At 39.4% G+C, this 17371-nt stretch overlaps 1 protein-coding gene and 1 long non-coding RNA gene across 7 annotated transcripts in view; one reads left to right on the forward strand and one right to left on the reverse strand.

Annotated features, from left to right (window-relative positions):
- AGBL1 (AGBL carboxypeptidase 1) overlaps positions 1–17371 on the reverse strand; it is a 755364-nt gene that overhangs the window by 374925 nt on the left and 363068 nt on the right. The gene's annotated exons all lie outside the window — the stretch shown is intronic.
- On the forward strand, positions 12913–16940 carry LOC111775274 (uncharacterized). Its single transcript, XR_002810804.2, has 2 exons — positions 12913–13072; positions 16495–16940. It is a non-coding gene; the product is annotated as an uncharacterized lncRNA (long non-coding RNA).

Raw genomic sequence — 17371 nt, forward strand, 5'->3', positions numbered from 1 at the left:
AGACTCACTTGATAGGTTCTGGGTGCATCTTGGTGAGAGGTGAGACCTCTCCAGGGACTGAGATATTGGCAGAAGCCATTGATGTGACCCAGTACAGGCATGCCAACACAGACACTGGTAGATGCCACTGGAGTTCCTCTCCTGGCCTGTTAGCCCAGGGGTCTACCCCACCCACTAGACTTAATCCAGCTCGGTCAGGGCAGGCAGCCCACCCTAGGGACTGGCCCCATCCAACAGCAAGCCCTCAGGCTACTTGTCAGCCTGCACAGACTGGGTGCCTGGATCCTCTGCAGGCAGGCGAGGGTTTCCACCTCTGTGGGCCAGGGCCTGTGTGAGGAGCAGGTGAAGTGTGATGTGTGTTGGTGGAGAGTGTGCGGGTCTCTGCAGTGGGGCGACTGGGTATGCTCTGGGTACAGGCCAGGACTGTGTTGACAGTGTGTGTGGACTGGTGGGGGGTGAGGCTTATCAGTGGCAGATCTGTGCTTCACAAACAGCCACAAAGGGGATTGGTTCTACCTTCCACAGCCTGAAACAATTGGGTGCTCCCGTGCCTGGGGCCAGCCCCACTCAGCTGAAACCCTGAGAAAGCTGATGACAGCCTTGCAAGCTAGAGGCCTACAGCAGTTGTAAGCTCCTGAGCCTTGCACCAGCCACTCTGGGTGCCTACACACTTAACACAAAAGCTTGAACAGGAGTGAGCTATTAGACCTTGCAGCCAACTGTGCTGGGGCTCTCAAAGAGCCGGCCTTGGGGGAAAGCTTAGACTCCCGGAGTATCTGCAGTAAAAGCAACCCTGCTGCAGCAGAAGGACACACGTAGCCAACACAGGGGTCACTCCTGGAACGTTCAGACTGGTGACAAGAGGGAAGCATGCTGCTGGGTCTCAAAAGGCATCTCTTACATAAGGCCACTTCTCCAAGAACAGGAGACATAGGTGACCCACCTAATACATAGATATAGCACAGAGAAAGAGGCAAAATGAGGAGGCAAAGGAATATGTTCCAAGCAAGGGAACAAGACAAAACCCCACAAAAAGAACCAAATAAAACAGAAATAAGCAATCCACCTGTCAAAGAGTTCAAACAAAAATTCATAAGGATGCTCACTGATATTGGGAGAAGACTGGATGAACACAATAAGGACATCAACAAAGAATTGGAAAATACAAAAAAGAACCAATCAGAAATGAAGAATACAATACTGGAAATGAAAAATTCACTAGAGGGACCCAATAGCAGAGTAGGTGACACAGAAGAACAGATAGGCAAGCTGGACAAAAGACTAGAGGAAATCACCCAAGCTGAACAGATCAAAGAAAAAATTAAAAAGAACTAGGACAGTCTAAGGGAACTCTGGGACAACATCAAGTGCACTAACATTCATATTATAGGTGCCCCAGAAGATGAGAGAGACAAAGGGGCAGAGAATCTATTTGAATAAATAATAGCTGAGAACTTTCCTAACCTAAGGAAGGAAACAGACATCCAAGTACAGGAAGCACAGAGAGCACCAAACAAGATAAACCCAAAGAGGTCCACACCAAGGCACATTATAATTAAAATGTCCAAAATTAAAGATAAGGAGAGAATCCTAAAAGCTGCAAGAGAAAGGCAACAAATGACATACAAAGGAAACTGACTGACTTCTCAGTTGAAACCCCATAGGCTAGAAGAGAGTGCCATGATATATTTAAAGTGCTGAAGGGAAAAAACCTACACCTAAAAGTACTCTACCTATCAAGGTTATCATTCACAATGGAAGGAGAGATAAAGAGCTTTCCAGACAAGCAAAAGTTAAAGGAGTTTAACACCAAGAAAACAGTTCTACAAGAAATGCTAAAGAGACTTATTTAAGTGGGAAAGAAAAGACTACAAATAGGAATAAGAAAATTATCAAAACAACAACAACAACAACCAGGCAATAAAATCACTGGTAAAGGCAAAAATACAGCAAAGGTAGCAGATCAACCACCTATGAAGATAATATGAAGGTTAAAAGACAAAAGTACTACAATTACCTATTTCAATGATAACAGGGTAATGGATAGACACACACAATATAAGAGGTTAGGTATGATTTCAAAAGCATAAAATGTGGGAGGAAGGGAGTAAAAGAGTAGAGCTTTTAGGAAGAGGTCAAACTAAAGAGACTATCAACTCAATATAGATTGCTATGTACATAGAATATTATATATGAACCTCATGGTAATCACAAACCAGAAATATATAATAAATAGACAAATAATTAAGAGAAATGAAATAAAATATATTATTAACAAAGCCATCAAACCATAAGGGAAGAGAGCAAGAGAAGAAGAAAGGTGCAGAGAACTACTAAAACATCCAGAAAAAAAGTGACAAAACGGCAATAAGTACATATTTATCAACAGCTACTTTAAATGTCAATGGACTAGATGCTCTAATCCAAAGGCACAGTGTAGCCAATTGGATAAACACACCAGACCCATACATACGCTGCATACAAGAGACACACTTCAGACCTAAAAACACTCATAAACTGAAACTGAAGGGGTGGAAAAAGATACTTCATGCAAATGGCAAAGAAAAGAAAGCGGGGGTAGCAATACTTATATCAAACAAAACAGACTAACTAAAAACTGTAACAAGAGACAAAGAAGAGTCTCTACATAATGATAAAGAGAACAATCCAACAAGAGTATATAACACTTGTAAATATCTATGCACTCAACACAGGAGCATCTAAATATATAAAGCAACTGTTAACAGATATAAAAGGAGAAATAGACAGTAAGACAATAACAGTAGGGGACTTTAACACTAACTTACATCAACGGATAGATCATCCATACAGAATGCCAATAAGGAAGCACTGGCCTTAAGCAATACGTTAGACCAGATGGACTTAGTAGATATATAGAATATTCCATCCAAAAACCACAGAATACACATTCTTTTCAAATGCTCATGGAACATTCTCCAGGACTGATCACGTATTAGGGCACAAAACAAGTCTCAATAAATTTAAGAAGATAAAAATAATACTAAGCATCTTTTCTGACCACAAAGGTATGAAACTAGAAATAAACTACAGGAAGAAAATCAGAAAAGCCACAAATATGTGGAGATTAAACAAAATGCTACTGAACAACGATTGGGTCAATGAAGAAATCAAAGGAGAGATCAAAACATACCTGGAGAGAAATGAAAATGAAAATATGGCATCCCCAAATCTATGGGATACAGCAAAAGCAGTTCTAAGAGTGAAGTTTATAGAAATACAGGCCTACCTCAGCACATGAGAAAAATCCCAAATAAACAATCTAACAGTGTACCTAAAGGAACTGGAAAAAGAACAACAAGGTCCCAAATCAGCAGAAGGAAGGAAATAATAAAAATCAGGGCAGAAATAAATGATATAGAGACTAAAAATACAATAGAAAAAATCAACGAAACCAAGAGCTGTTTCTTTGAAAAGATAAACAAAATTGACAAATCTTTAGCTAGACTCACCAAGAAAAAAGAGAGAAGGTTCAGATAAATAAAATCAGAAATGAAAGAGGAGAAATTACAACAGACACCTCAGAAATACAAAAGATTATAAGAGAATACTATGAAAAGCTATATGCCAACAAATTGGACAATCTAGCAGAAATAGATAAATTCTTAGAACCATACACCCTTCCAAAACCGAATCAAAAATAACTAGAGAATTTGAACAGACAAATCACCAGCAAGGAGATTGAAACAGTAAGCAAAAACCTCCCAAAAAATAAAAGTCCAGGACCAGATGGCTTCCCTGTTGAATTCTACTAAACATTCAAATAAGACTTAATACCTATCCTTCTCAAACTGTTTCAAAAAATTGAGGAGGAGGGGAGGCTTCCTAACTCATTCTATGAAGCCAACATTATCCTGATACCAAAACCAGACAAGGACAAAACAAAGAAAGAAAATTACAGGCCAATATCATTGGTGAACATCTATGTAAAACTCCTTAACAAAATATTAGCAAATTGAATACAACAATACATTAAAAAGGTCATACACCATGATCAAGAGGAATTTATTCCAGGGATGGTTCAACATCTGCAAATCAATCATTATACATCACGTTAACAAAAGGAAGAATAAAAATCACAGATCATCTCAATAGATTCAGAGAAAGCATTTGACAAGATACAGCATTCATTTATGACAAAAACTCTAAAGAAAATGGGTATAGAAGGAAAATACCTCAGCCTCAGCATAATAAAAGCCATATATGACAAACCCAAAATTAGCATTCTCAATGGATAAAAACTGAAAGCTATCCCTTTAAGAACAGGAACCAGACAAGGATGTCCACTATCATTGCTCTTGTTTCACATAGTATTGGAAGTTCTAGCCAAGGCAATCAGGCAAGTAAAGAAATAAAAGGGATCCACATTGGAAAGGAAGAAGTGAAACTGTCACTATTTTCAGATGACATGATTTTATATATAGAAAACCCTGAAGAATCCACTGAAAATCTTCTAGAAATAGTAAGTGAATACAGTCAAGTAGCAGGATACAAAATCAACAATCAGTTGCATTTCTATACAGTAACAACAAAGTAGCAGAAAGAGAAATTAATACAATCCCATTTACAATTGCAACAGAAAGTATAAAATACCTAGGAATAAAGTTAACCAAAGAGGTGAAAGGGTTGTACACTGAAATCTGCAAAACATTGTGGAAAGCAATTGAAGAAGACACAAAGAAATGGAAAGATACTCCATGATCTTGGATTGGAAGAATTAGCATAGTTAAAGTGTCCATACTTCCTAAAGCAGTCTACAGATTCAATGCAATTCCTATCAAAGTTCCAACGACATTTTTCACAGAAATAGAACAAAGAATCTTAAAATTTATATGGAAAAACAAAAGACCCTAAATAGCCAAAGGAATCCTGAGAAAAAAGAACAAAGCTGGAGGTATCACCCTCCCTGATTTCAAAATATACTACAAAGCTGTGGTAATCAAAATAGCATGGTACTGGCATAAGAACAGACACACAGATCAATGGAACAGAATCAAGAGTCCAAAAATAAACCCACACATATATGGACAACTAATTTTCAACAAGGGAGCAAAGAACATACAATGGGGAAAGGAGAGTCTCTTCAATAAATGATGCTGGGGAAACTGAACAGCCACAGCAAAAGAATGAAAGTAGACCATTATCTTACACCATGCACAAAAATCAACTCAAAATGGATTAAAGACTTAATGTAAAATACAAAACTTCTAGAAGAAAACATAGGCAGTGTACTCTTTGACATCGGTCTTAGCAGCATATTTTCAAATAACATGTCTGACTGGGCAAGGGAAACAATAGGAAAAAATTAATGGGACTACATCAAACTAAAAAGCTTCTGCATAGCAAAGGAAATCATCAACAAAATGAAAAGACAACCTAACAAGTGGGGGAAGATATTTGCAAACCATATATCAGATAAGGGGTTAACATCCAAAATATACAAAAACTCATACATCTCAATGACAAAAAAACTAACAACCCAATTAAAAAATGGGCAAAAGATCTGAACAGAAATTTCTCCAAAGAAGATATACAGATGGCCAACAGGCACATGAAAAGATGTTCAACATCATTTGCTATCAGGGAAATGCAAATCAAAACTACAATGAGATATCACTTCACTCCCATCAGAATGGCCATAATTAACAAGACAGGAAACAACAAATGTTGGAGAGGATGTGGAGAGAAAGGAACTCTCATACGCTGTTGGTGGGAGTGCAAACTGGTGCAGCCACTATGGGAAACAGTGTGGAGATTCCTCAAAAAATTAAGAGCAGAACTACCACACGATCATGCTATTCCACTGCTGGGTATTTATCCAAAGAACATGAAAACAAGAATGCGTAAAGATACATGCACCCCTATGTTCATTGCAGCATTATTCACAATAGCCAAGACTCGGATGTAACCTAGATGCCCATCAAGGGACAAATGGATAAAGAAGTTGTGGTATATATACATAATGGAATACTACTCAGCCATAAGAAATGATGAAATCTTGCCATTTGTGACAACATGGATGGACCTTGAGAGTATTATACTAAGTGAAATAAGTCAGAGGGGAAAAAGCCAAATACCATATGATCTCACTCACAATTAGAAGATAAAACAAAAACAAACACATAAAGACAGAGATTGGATTGGTGGTTACCAGAGGGGAAGTGGGAAGAGAGGACGACAAAAGGGGTGAATAGGCACATGCGTGTGGTGATGGACTGTAAGTAGTCTTTGGGTGGTGAGCATGATGTAATCTACACAGAATTTGAAATACATTACCATGTACATCTGAAATTTATATAATGTTATAAACCAATGTTACCGAAATTAAAAATTAATTAATTTAATTAAATAATCTTTTAGAAGACACTACTATCTATTGGTTTTTTCCTAAAAACAAACAAAAACTCCAGCTACATAATCTTTAGAAGATGAATATTTAAAACAAATTACAAAAGAAAGTTTGAAAAAAAAACTTGGGCAAAAAAATAGATTCACTAGGCATATTTTTATCCAATTTAGCAATACTGGTATGAGGGAAGAAATTTAATTTAAGGCAAAAACATTGGACAGGATAAAATAGTTCCAAGGGCAAATAATATTGGAATGTTTTTAATAAACTTCCTTAGAAACTGATAGACCAAATAGAAAAAAAAAATAATAGAAAAGGCAGGATAAAAATTTAAATAGCACAATCAAAGAGCTTGACCTTCAATAATCCTGCCCCCAACAGAGAATACGTCCATGTTTACACCATATATTGGACATTCATAAAAATTTGTCAGGTACTAGGTCATAAAGAAAACTAAATAAATATTAAAGAACTACTCCATGGAGTCCTGATCACAAGGAATTGAATTAGAAACCAAGCATCACCTCAAAGTTTATAAGAACAATTATTCCAACAATAATAACCACCTCTACCACCACTCTCTAGCACCTAAAAACAGAATCTGATCAATATGTGGGTTAAAGAAATAATGATTGAAATTATAAAATATGTAGAAATATAATAAAATAATGCTTATCAAATTTCCATTGCAAAGTTTTATTTTAAAAAACAGGGTAGAGTTAAAATAAATATTTTGTTCAAATCAAGAATCAAGTGGGAAAAAATGGGGTAAAAATCAAAGAAAGAAGGTGAAAGGAATATGCACACACACAAATAATGAAATGGGAAAAGAAAATAGAAATGATCAGCAAACCCAAAATAAGACAGAGAAAAATGACTAGTAAGTTAGACAAACCTCTAACAATTACCACCACATGAAAAGTTATTCATGGCAAAATCATTAATCAGGATAAAGGAAAACACAATATAATTCTCAAAGGAACAATGGACTAAGAAACTCACAACCGTGAATGTGTATACTGTTGACATCACTTCCGTATACAAAAGCAAAATTATTATAAGCAGAAATTGACATGATCATAATAATAGCAGAATATTTGTTTAGAAAAAATTACATTAGAGGATTTTTAAAAAATTGTTAGAGTTTTTCTGGGTGGTGTGTGTGTGTGTGTGTGTGTGTGTGTTTGCTTTTAATTAATGGAGAACTTAAAAATCGACCAAAGAAAGCAAAAAATAATAATAATAATAATAATAAAACTCCAAAGCAGAAACAGATAGATAGATAGATAGATAGATAGATAGATAGATAGATAGATAGATAGATAGATAGATAGAAGGATGGATGGAGGGAGAAAGAAAGAGAGAGAGAGACACAGAGATGGATGGATGGATGGATAGATAGATAGATAGATGATTGACTGACACTAGCTTCAAGATAGTTGTAATTTTGGAGACGAAAGGATGGAAATTGGATTTTGAATGGATACCAAGGGGGCTACAACCCTTGTCAACAAATATTTTCTTTGCTTAAAAATAAAATCCTGAAGCAAATATGTAAAAAAAAAATTGTTAAATATCAGCATTAGCTTTAAGTGTGTTCCTACACTATCCTCTCTGTATTACTGTATGTTTAAATTATTTTATACACAAATAAAACAAACACGTGGGTCATAATGGCTCCTGGTATACATTAATGAAAAGAGAATTACTGAGACATTTTTCAAAAATCAATGCTCCAGAGAAAACAACTATATATATGTATATATATACATTTTTTTTAAAGCAAAGAGAGTTCTAAATAACAGTATTAACTGAGGAGGACAGTGAGATGGCAGCAGCCATACTCCACTGATGTCACAACACTATGGCAGTAGTGTTGATGTCCCCCCTCAGTAGTTATGGCACTGCAGTATCTGTAGACAGTCTCATGACTGGATCCCATTCAGCAACTTGGCAGGATAGGATCAGGGTCCCGTGTCCAAGAAAATAGTTTCCAGAAGCTGAGCAGCATGTGAGGACTGGACCCCACCTCTCCCAAGACTATATCCTGCTTATCAGGGTACCAAACGTAAATGCAGTATGTTGGCTGAATCATTATTTCTTCATGCTCAATCTGAATGCTTCAGAAGAGGCTCATCTCACATTTAGCTCCAGGATTGAGCACATGACCCAGGTCTGGCCAATCAGAGCGCCACATTCCCTCAAACACACTGAACATGCTTCATGGATATGCATCAAAAGCCTTCCTCAGGACTGCTGCTGAAATGGTCGAGGAAGGGGAACCCTACCTGGAAACCATGAGTATTAAAAGTCTACATATAGTTGAAGTTGCTGGTGATCATCTTTTCTACCATCTGGGAAGCAGAAGTAGGAAAGAGAGAGGGAGATGTTTAAAGGGAGGAATGGGGAGAAGAGAGGAAGACCAATTCTTCTTTGTATTTTTCTGATAAATGTGCATTGCTTCTCTTTTTGACTTAAGCTAGTTTTTGTGAGTTTTTATTACAAGTAAAAGGGTTCTGACCCTATTATCCCAGCCATAAAAATCAGGCAAAAACTCTAGTACTAGCTGAAGAAGAATTTTCACGGCTAATGAATGTGCTGATGCAGAAGCAGGCTGACATTCCCATGGTGGTGATAGATTTTTCGGGGTCATACCTGTTTAACTTCGTGATCAATGGCATAGACCTTTGGGACAGCTAGCAGGATGAAGGTGCAGCCCGTGGCAATAGAACTGGGATTTTTAATCTTGTGAACTACCCAGCCTGCGTATTAGACACTCAGTCTCACTCTCACTAGGACAGCCTGCTAAGACAAACTGAGCTCCTCAGCCCAAAACAGAGACATTGTCCTGCAGAACCCACAAAACCATCATGGGAACAGCCAGCAAAGAGGGGAAAATGATGACACTCAACAGCCAACTTTCTTAGGTGTGAACATTAAACAAAGAATGGGATGACCTACAAACCTCTACTCTCTATAAAAAGCATTCTAGGAGAAGAGAAATTAGCTACAACCATAAGAGCAACCTTGATGCTCCAGAGATGTGTCAAATGGAACTTGTCTAAAATAAAACCAGTCATCCTCTTTTACAAACATGACCCCTCCCCCACCCTTGCCCTGTATTTACCACATATGAAGTGGGTGGGATATAGTCTATTTACAGTTAGTACCTGAACTATCTTTAGAAGGAAATACTTGATAAATACTTAGAGTAAAATGTTAGGCTTTCCCCACCCCTCATCCCCGTCCCAAGGTCACAAGGGCTGGGGCGTCAGTGAGCACCAACGGTTCAGAGAATAAGCAGCAACCACTCTGCCTGCAAGGGGGGGACATTTGGGGAGTGGTTTGTGGCTCCAGAAAAGTAATGAAGAGGATGAGAAAACAAAGGAGAGTGAAAGGAAGGGGTGAAGAGTGGAGTCAAGGGTTAATATGAGGCCAAATGCAGCAGTGGGGAAAGGCCAAGGGGATTTTTGAGGACAAGACTATAAAGGAATGATTTTAGGAGCTTTCTTTCATGGTGTCCATGGTGACTACTATCTGACCAAAAGCTCTTGGGTCAAGCCTACAATATTCAAGAATGTTTCTCTGTATGTTTTGCAGGAAAAAGTGAAGGGGACAGTTTCACATATAGATAAAAATTGTGTAAAACTCCACAGCGTTACAGACGAAAGTAAGCTTCAGGAAATCTTGGAAATACCGAGGGACTTTAAACTTCCACAAGAGGAAGGTGGGCTCCAAGCACTCTTTTCTGCTTCTCAAAGGGCCAGGAGACTCACCTGACAACAGATTATCCTGCTCTATAAATGATGCTGTTGTCCTTTGGCATGCTCAAGTCTTCCTCAATTTCTCTCTCCCTCGGCATTCACATTCTCCCAGGCTGTCTTCTTCCATTTCTTCTAAATGTCTCTCAATGTCCTTCCTTCAAGCTCTTTCCTCCTGAAATACTCCTCTTCTTACAGTCTCCATCTTTGTTTGGTTCTACTACCTACCCAACCCCTAACAGAAAACGAAGTGACTCCTTAAATCTCCTCTCCCTATAACTCCTGATCACCAATTTGTCTCTATTCTACCCCCTAAATATTAGTCTTGCTTCCTCTCCATTTCTACTATACTAGTCCAAGCTTTCATCTTCTCTTACCTAGAAATTGCCTTCTTCCAATCTTCTTCATCCTCTCTCCAGTGCCATCAAAATGATCTTTCTAAAGTATGTTTTATCTTAATACACACTTGCTTAAAGCTTATCTATGGTTTCCCATTGTTTTTACCATAAAGGCCAGTTTTAGCATGTCATACAGTCTGATTCAGTGCCACTTCTCTCTATATTTCACTAGCCAGACTGAACCATCTGTAGTTCCAGTATATATTCTGTCACATTTTCTACTTGTGGTTCTTTTGGCTGCCCCCTCCTGTCTCATGGACAGTTACTACTCACCTTACAGGCACTGCCTCCTCTGTGAAGGTTTCCCCAAATAACAGCTCAGCACTTTTCTTCTGTTTACTTGCATCACTCCATGTAGACCTTTATAATGACTTCTTTTACAGTGAGATATAATTTCAGTTAAATTTCCCCCACTAGTCTATGAGCATTTTAAGGAGAGTATGTGTGTCAGAAGTTTCCATCTCTCACGCATAAATAGAAGTAAAGTCCACCTCAAAGAGCTATTGTGAGAAGAAAGAGAATTCAAGAATGTGTGATATTTGGCCAATGCTTAGAATACAATTATTTTTTGTAAGTATTATTTACCTTCTGTTCTCTGTACTCCCATCTCCCATAGATACCCAGAACCTAGCATAAGGCCTAGAACTGATACAGCCCCATTACATACTTCTCAAATGATGACTAAAAAAATTATTAATTTTATCTAGTGCTTCACAGTTTACACAATCCTTTTGCCTGCATTGGCTTATTTAATCACCAGTGTAAACATACCCTCCTCTTCACCCTCCACATCCCACCAACCTCTCTCCCTTAAGGATTATATTTACTGGCTTCTGAAATCATGCCCCTTCTCTCTGTCTCCTCTGCCACAGATCTGGTACATCCCTTTCCTCTAAAGCTGAAAGCATTATCTCTTAGCTTTAAAACTTGCCGCTCTTAGAGTAGTGCCCCCATGCAATAACCAGAGTGTTTGATCAAAAATGCGCTGTTGTCCTCACACCTCTGCCTGAAAGCTTTGCTGTATCCCCAGAGCTCTCTGGATAAAGTTGGGGCTCCTTAGCAGGACTCACAGGGCCCTTCATGGCCTGGCCCCTACACCCACCTCCAGCCACATACCCTACCACTACCTTTCTCTCTACAATCAAACACTGCCAAACCTCTTGGAGTTTTTCACGTAAACCAGATTGTTTCTTCTCCCCCCCACCCCCACCATGATGACACTAATCCAATCACAGCTCAAATATCATGTCTCAAAGGAAGTTTTCCATGAACACTCAGACCAAGAAAAATTTCCCTTTCCTGTATCCCTATGGAACCCAGATCATATCACATAGATCCATACCATATTATATTGAAACCATCCTTGTATGTATCTGATTTCTCAATAAACTGTAAACTCTTAAGGAGAAAGGATTATATTTTTGTCTAACCACAGTACTAGGCAAAGAGCCTAGAAAAAGCAAATGCTCCTTAGAATTCTGTTAAATTGAATGGAACAAAGTTGAATTCAGTGAGAATGGAGATATTGTGATCACCCAAATCTCAAAGAAGAGGAAACTGAGGCTCAGAGAAGTTACAGAGCAAATCAACCACAGTCTTGGAGCTTGTAAGTGATGGAGCTGTGCTCAGAAGCCAGCTTCTCTTATTCCAAAGCCTATGCTATTTTAATATAGTAGATGCCTCTGTGAAACAGGATATCTTACTATTCTCTTTATTTGCAGGATTTTTCACTCTAATCTTAAAGTCACTTAGCCAGTTTGCAATCAGTGTCCTTATCTATAACTCAATGATAAAAACAGCAAGGCTAAATGACAGCTGCCAAGATAAAGGGGTAAATTGCCAATTCTCAGGTTGGACTTGTTCTAGAATATTAGTGTTGTCATGCAGATAAATAAAAAGTACCCGCCTGTAGAAAAATCCATCTCAACTTGTCAAAGTTAAAAAATTATCCAAATCCAAAAACTTCCCCAGAGCTAACCAGATATCTCATGACTCTCTGGCCCTGCAAACAGCAAAATTTCTCAGCAGCTGCAAAAAAAGAGAGGAACCCATTGGTGCAGCTGAGCAGAGGGTTACAAATGGATTCATCAGGGGAAAATGCTAAAATGCCCACAGGTGTGAGAGGACCCATACGTTCAGTCTACTCAAGAATCCACTGGAAAAAAAATTAAGTTCTCAGAGCAGAGGCAGCCTGCACCCACTCCACAGATGATGAAAGAGTGAGAGGAGGCACCCATGCCTAATTACATTATGGTACTTTCCACAGTGCTGCATCTGGAGTGATTTCTCAAGTGTAAAGATAACAGAAAGTGTGAGATAAGGAGGGAGGCTGGGCTGCCTCATTATGATGTCACAGATGTCTTGTGGAACAATGGGCCCTCAGAAGTGCCTTATGCTGAGCTTTTTGAGATATCACAACAAACTTACATGAAAAACCCTGGGTACTCCAGCAGGCGTTGACCGAAGAGAATGATTCCATGTTGTTCTTTATTTCCTTTCCCACACTTACTCTCTGATCTTTCTTTGTAAGTATATAACCTAGATCATGGATCAGAAAACACCACCCAACAATCAGGAGGGGCTCCAAAGGCAGAACTTCCTTAACTTCTTTGATGTCCTTAGAAGTGATGTGTGCACCCTGCAATAAGTAAAATCTAGACCAGCGGTCAACAGACTTTTTCTTTCAAAGACTAGACAGTAAGTAGCATAGGCCTTGTGGACCTGACCATCTCTCACAACTGCTCAACTCCACTGACATAGTGAGAAAGCAGCCACAGACATTATGTCATGAATGAAAATTGCTGTGTTCTGATAAAACTATATTTATGAAAATGGTCCACAGGCCAGATCTGGCTCAAAGGATGTGGGTTACTGACCTCTAATCTGAACCCTAACAGGCCAGATAGGTGATATATCCAAATGTCTATGCCATTGCTCCTTCCGGTTAAATTCTCTGCTTCAAATTGCTTATTTTTGTGCTTTCTGGCTCACTCATGAAAGTGCAGAAAAAAGTGACAACTCAATAATAGTCACATCAAGAAAAATGATACATGTGGAAACACTTTGGAAAATCTTACAAATGTAGGGCATTACTATTAGCACAAACAGATCCAACCAGATTTGACCGGAGTTCATTCATTCAGGGTTCATCACACAAGCATTTTTTTTAAATGTATGTCATATGTCAATTACTGTGTGAGACCCTGAAGACACAAAGATAAACAGAAGTTCCCTTCTTTTAAGGAACTTTTGGTCAAGTATAAAAAAGCAAACCAGCAAGGGCAGTGTAGTGTGATGGGCCCAATAATGTCGTCAACGCTTTAGACTATCCCAGATGTCTTTCCTTTCTGGGACTCCTTTGTCACACATCCTCTTCCCACTGCTCTCAAGCCCTTCTGTTAAGACTAATTAGTCCACCAGTTTGAAGATTGGTACTCCAGGGAATGAGAGAACCATGACACTGCTCAGCTTCTTAAATCCACAGTGAAATGACAGTCCTGAAAGCCAAATTTCAAGCAGAAGAAAACTAACTATAAAAGTTTGGTTATATTTTCCCCTAAATCAAGAACGAATGCTTGGAAGATTAACTCTAGAGGCAGAAGGATGAATATTCGATGTAAGGGAAATTTCTGCTACAAAGGAAGAAGAAAGCCCTCTCAATGCCTGGGCGAGAAATTCAAGTAAGAGGAACATTCCCCATCATTGGAATTGGCCCAACAGAGAAGGGTGATGAGTTGTAGTGGTTGCTTGAAGAAAAGAGGGCATGTACTTAGAGAAGAGAGGGAAATGGGGAAAGAGAGGAAGGAAGGAGGGGAGGGAAGGGGATGTGTCAGAAAGTTGAAAGGAGGAAACAAGAAGCTCTGCTCTGGATCTTGTGTATGGTGTTGCAGGCAGCGCTGGGTTGGGGCGCCGCCTTTGTGACCCCCATAGATCTCATCTTAGGCCTGCATCTGAGTCTTATTTCCTGGCATTACCTTATCATCATGTCCCCTGCAAACTTCAACTCTACCTCCCTGCCTCCATTCTTGGCTGGATGTACAAGTCTGGAACTGGGTCAGCTCCTCAATAAGAAGTGATCGTAGTTTGCAAGCTGGAACTGGACTTCACATTTTGGCAGCAGTCTTGAGGGTAGGGGAAAGGGAAGTGCTTTCCAGTTGGGGTGGAGTGCATGACTGCTGGATTACAACACAGAATATATATCTTCTGGTGACTTCCCAGCTGCAGAATCCTGGCTGCAATTAGAAACCTATACGTCTAGTCATTTTATCATTTTTATACATTTAGGAGCTCAAGTGTTTGCTCTAGCAGCCTGCAGCTGGCTTGCTGTCAACTCCCAGCTGTTGTTTAGCTGAAACGCCACAGCTAAAATTGTGGGCCAATATGACCGGAAACCAAATTGGGGGCTGAATAAAAAAGTTTGGAATTGGTTAACAAGGTTTAGTGCTCTCATTCTTTGATTCAACCAGGTGAAACCCACTCATTTAGAAGAAAGCAGAGCATGGTAACTTGAAACCCATCCAGACACTTTTGAGAACGCTTTACATAAAACAGACTCACCCTGCAAACCAATGGTCTCTCAATGATTATCCAGGTGCAACACATGTCATTCCATTAGGTAGGCTTCTAGTTTTCCCCGCTTCCCAAGGATCACCAGTTCAGAGACTTAATTCTAAAAAAGTAAGTTTGGCTGCTTAGAGAAAGGATGAATTCAATATTTGACATTTGGGGTAGTGTTCTTCATGAGTCCTTGGACAACTGCAGGAAAAATAATATTATTCCCACAGTTGGGTCCTTCATAGATAAGATTGAGAGGCTACCTAAATGCATTAGCCTTGCTGTCTGGCACGGTCTGGCCCTCCTTGCCAACTGAGCCTTCATTTCTCTCTTGATTGAAGCCAATTCCTTTAAAAAAAAAAAGGGGGGGGGGGGACTTTTCTTTTCAAATTTTCAGCTCATTTCATTACCAAGGGCATCCAGGTTTCTAAGAAGTGCCTTCCTCAGACCTATAGTCTGCATTGATCCAGCCCAGTACAAAATGTTTCTGATGACTCCATAATGTCACATCATTTATTAATTATAATTTTCATCGTCATTCTGTTCACTGGCAATGGAGTCAACTGCACTGTGAGCACCACAGGGTTAGGACTTTTCTTCAGCTGTCATGGGGCTGGGGAGCAGCTGCCCTTGGAGGAAGCAAGCTCCTTTATCAAGCAAAGAGCTACAATAGGAAGAGAGAGATTGCAGGTGGACTGAACTTGTCTCTGGATAAATATTGCACCTTGTGGCCATTCCCTTGTGACCTGACCTTTCCACTCTTTCATTTCTGATTATAGAATGCCCTCTGGTTCCAGTTCTAGAAGGTCAGGGAAGACTGAGGATCAGAGCAAGAAAGAGCTAGCAGGCCCAAGGGATAGAGGGATGGTTAAAACCACAGAGTACTGGTTGACTAAAGATCCTGGGCAATTCCATAGAAAGGGTGTGCAGTACCATCTGAGTCCTATAGGCTGAAATGTCATGAAGATAAACATCTAGCAGGTTATATAAAGAGAATAACATGGAAAGCTATGCAGGTAGGGTTCACATTCAGGACTCAAGCTGGGAACTGGGCCACTAGGTAAAGATATCATCAGAGGTCAGCAGGAATCAGTGTGCAGAGATGCAAGTTGAATAAAACCATAATCAAGAGTAGAGTAAATATAGACAGGCATGGCTGAGACCCACATATCCACAAGCAGGGAGACATAAGGAGGGAGACAGAGCATTTGAACTTCAAAAGACACATGGATGTTAATTGTACTGACCATTATCTTACTAATGGCAATGAGGTAGAGAAAATAAAATTATAATACAGAGTCTAAATAATATAAAAAGGAATTCTCATAGCTATCCTCAAGTTCTTTACTCATAACAACTATATTTACTCCATTTATCTCTTTCATTCACGCAGCAAACAGTTGTCTTGTGCCTGCTCTGGGAAATGGACTGCGCCAGGTGCCCGTGTTACAAAACTGAATAGACAGAGTCTGTGTTTTCAAGGATCTCACCATCCTGCCAGGGAGGCCAACATACACATGACCACAATAAAGTGTGACAACAATTGTGATGAGGTGATCAACAAAGCACAAGTTGAAAAGTGTGAAAAGAGGACACAAGAGTCTCTCCTATACATGGAGAAGGGGGATGAGTTAGGAAAGATTTTAGAAAAGGAGTAACATATCCTGGGCCTAGAAGGATATGAAAATAGAAGAGAAAAAATGAAGAGAAGGCAAACTGGTCAGAAGAAACAGTACAAGCAAGGAACAGAGAGGTAAAAATCCACAGTGTAGATCAGAAGTGGAGAATAATAAATGCCCTTATGGAGAACTCATAAAGTGCCATACATTATACAAAGAACTCTGTGTATTTTATCTTTATTTAACGTTTGGCACAGAATAGGCAAGCAGAAATTTTATAATTATCTCCAGATTAAAAATGAGGAGACTAAGGCATATAGAACCTTGCCATAACTTGTAAATGGAAGAACCTAGATTTGAACCCAGGTAGATGTGATGTCAATGCCCAGCCTCTTAGTTGCTATGCAAATCTTCCTCGGGTCTAATGTACGCTGGGAGAAGAGAAGGAGGAAATGAAGCCACAGTTTGTGAAGATCTATGGGTGTGATTCCAAAGTTTAGACCTTCAGGCTGAGGTTGCTCACAGGTGGTTCTACAGATCACCTGCATCGGAATCCCTTGGGGAGGGGGTTACTATGCAGATTCCCAGGCCTCGCTCACATCTCCTGAATCCTGAACTATGGGAGGAAGCCTGGGACTTTACATTTGAACA

This window comes from Equus caballus, chromosome 1 (genome assembly GCF_041296265.1).
Source record: "Equus caballus isolate H_3958 breed thoroughbred chromosome 1, TB-T2T, whole genome shotgun sequence".
Lineage (NCBI taxonomy): Eukaryota > Metazoa > Chordata > Mammalia > Perissodactyla > Equidae > Equus > Equus caballus.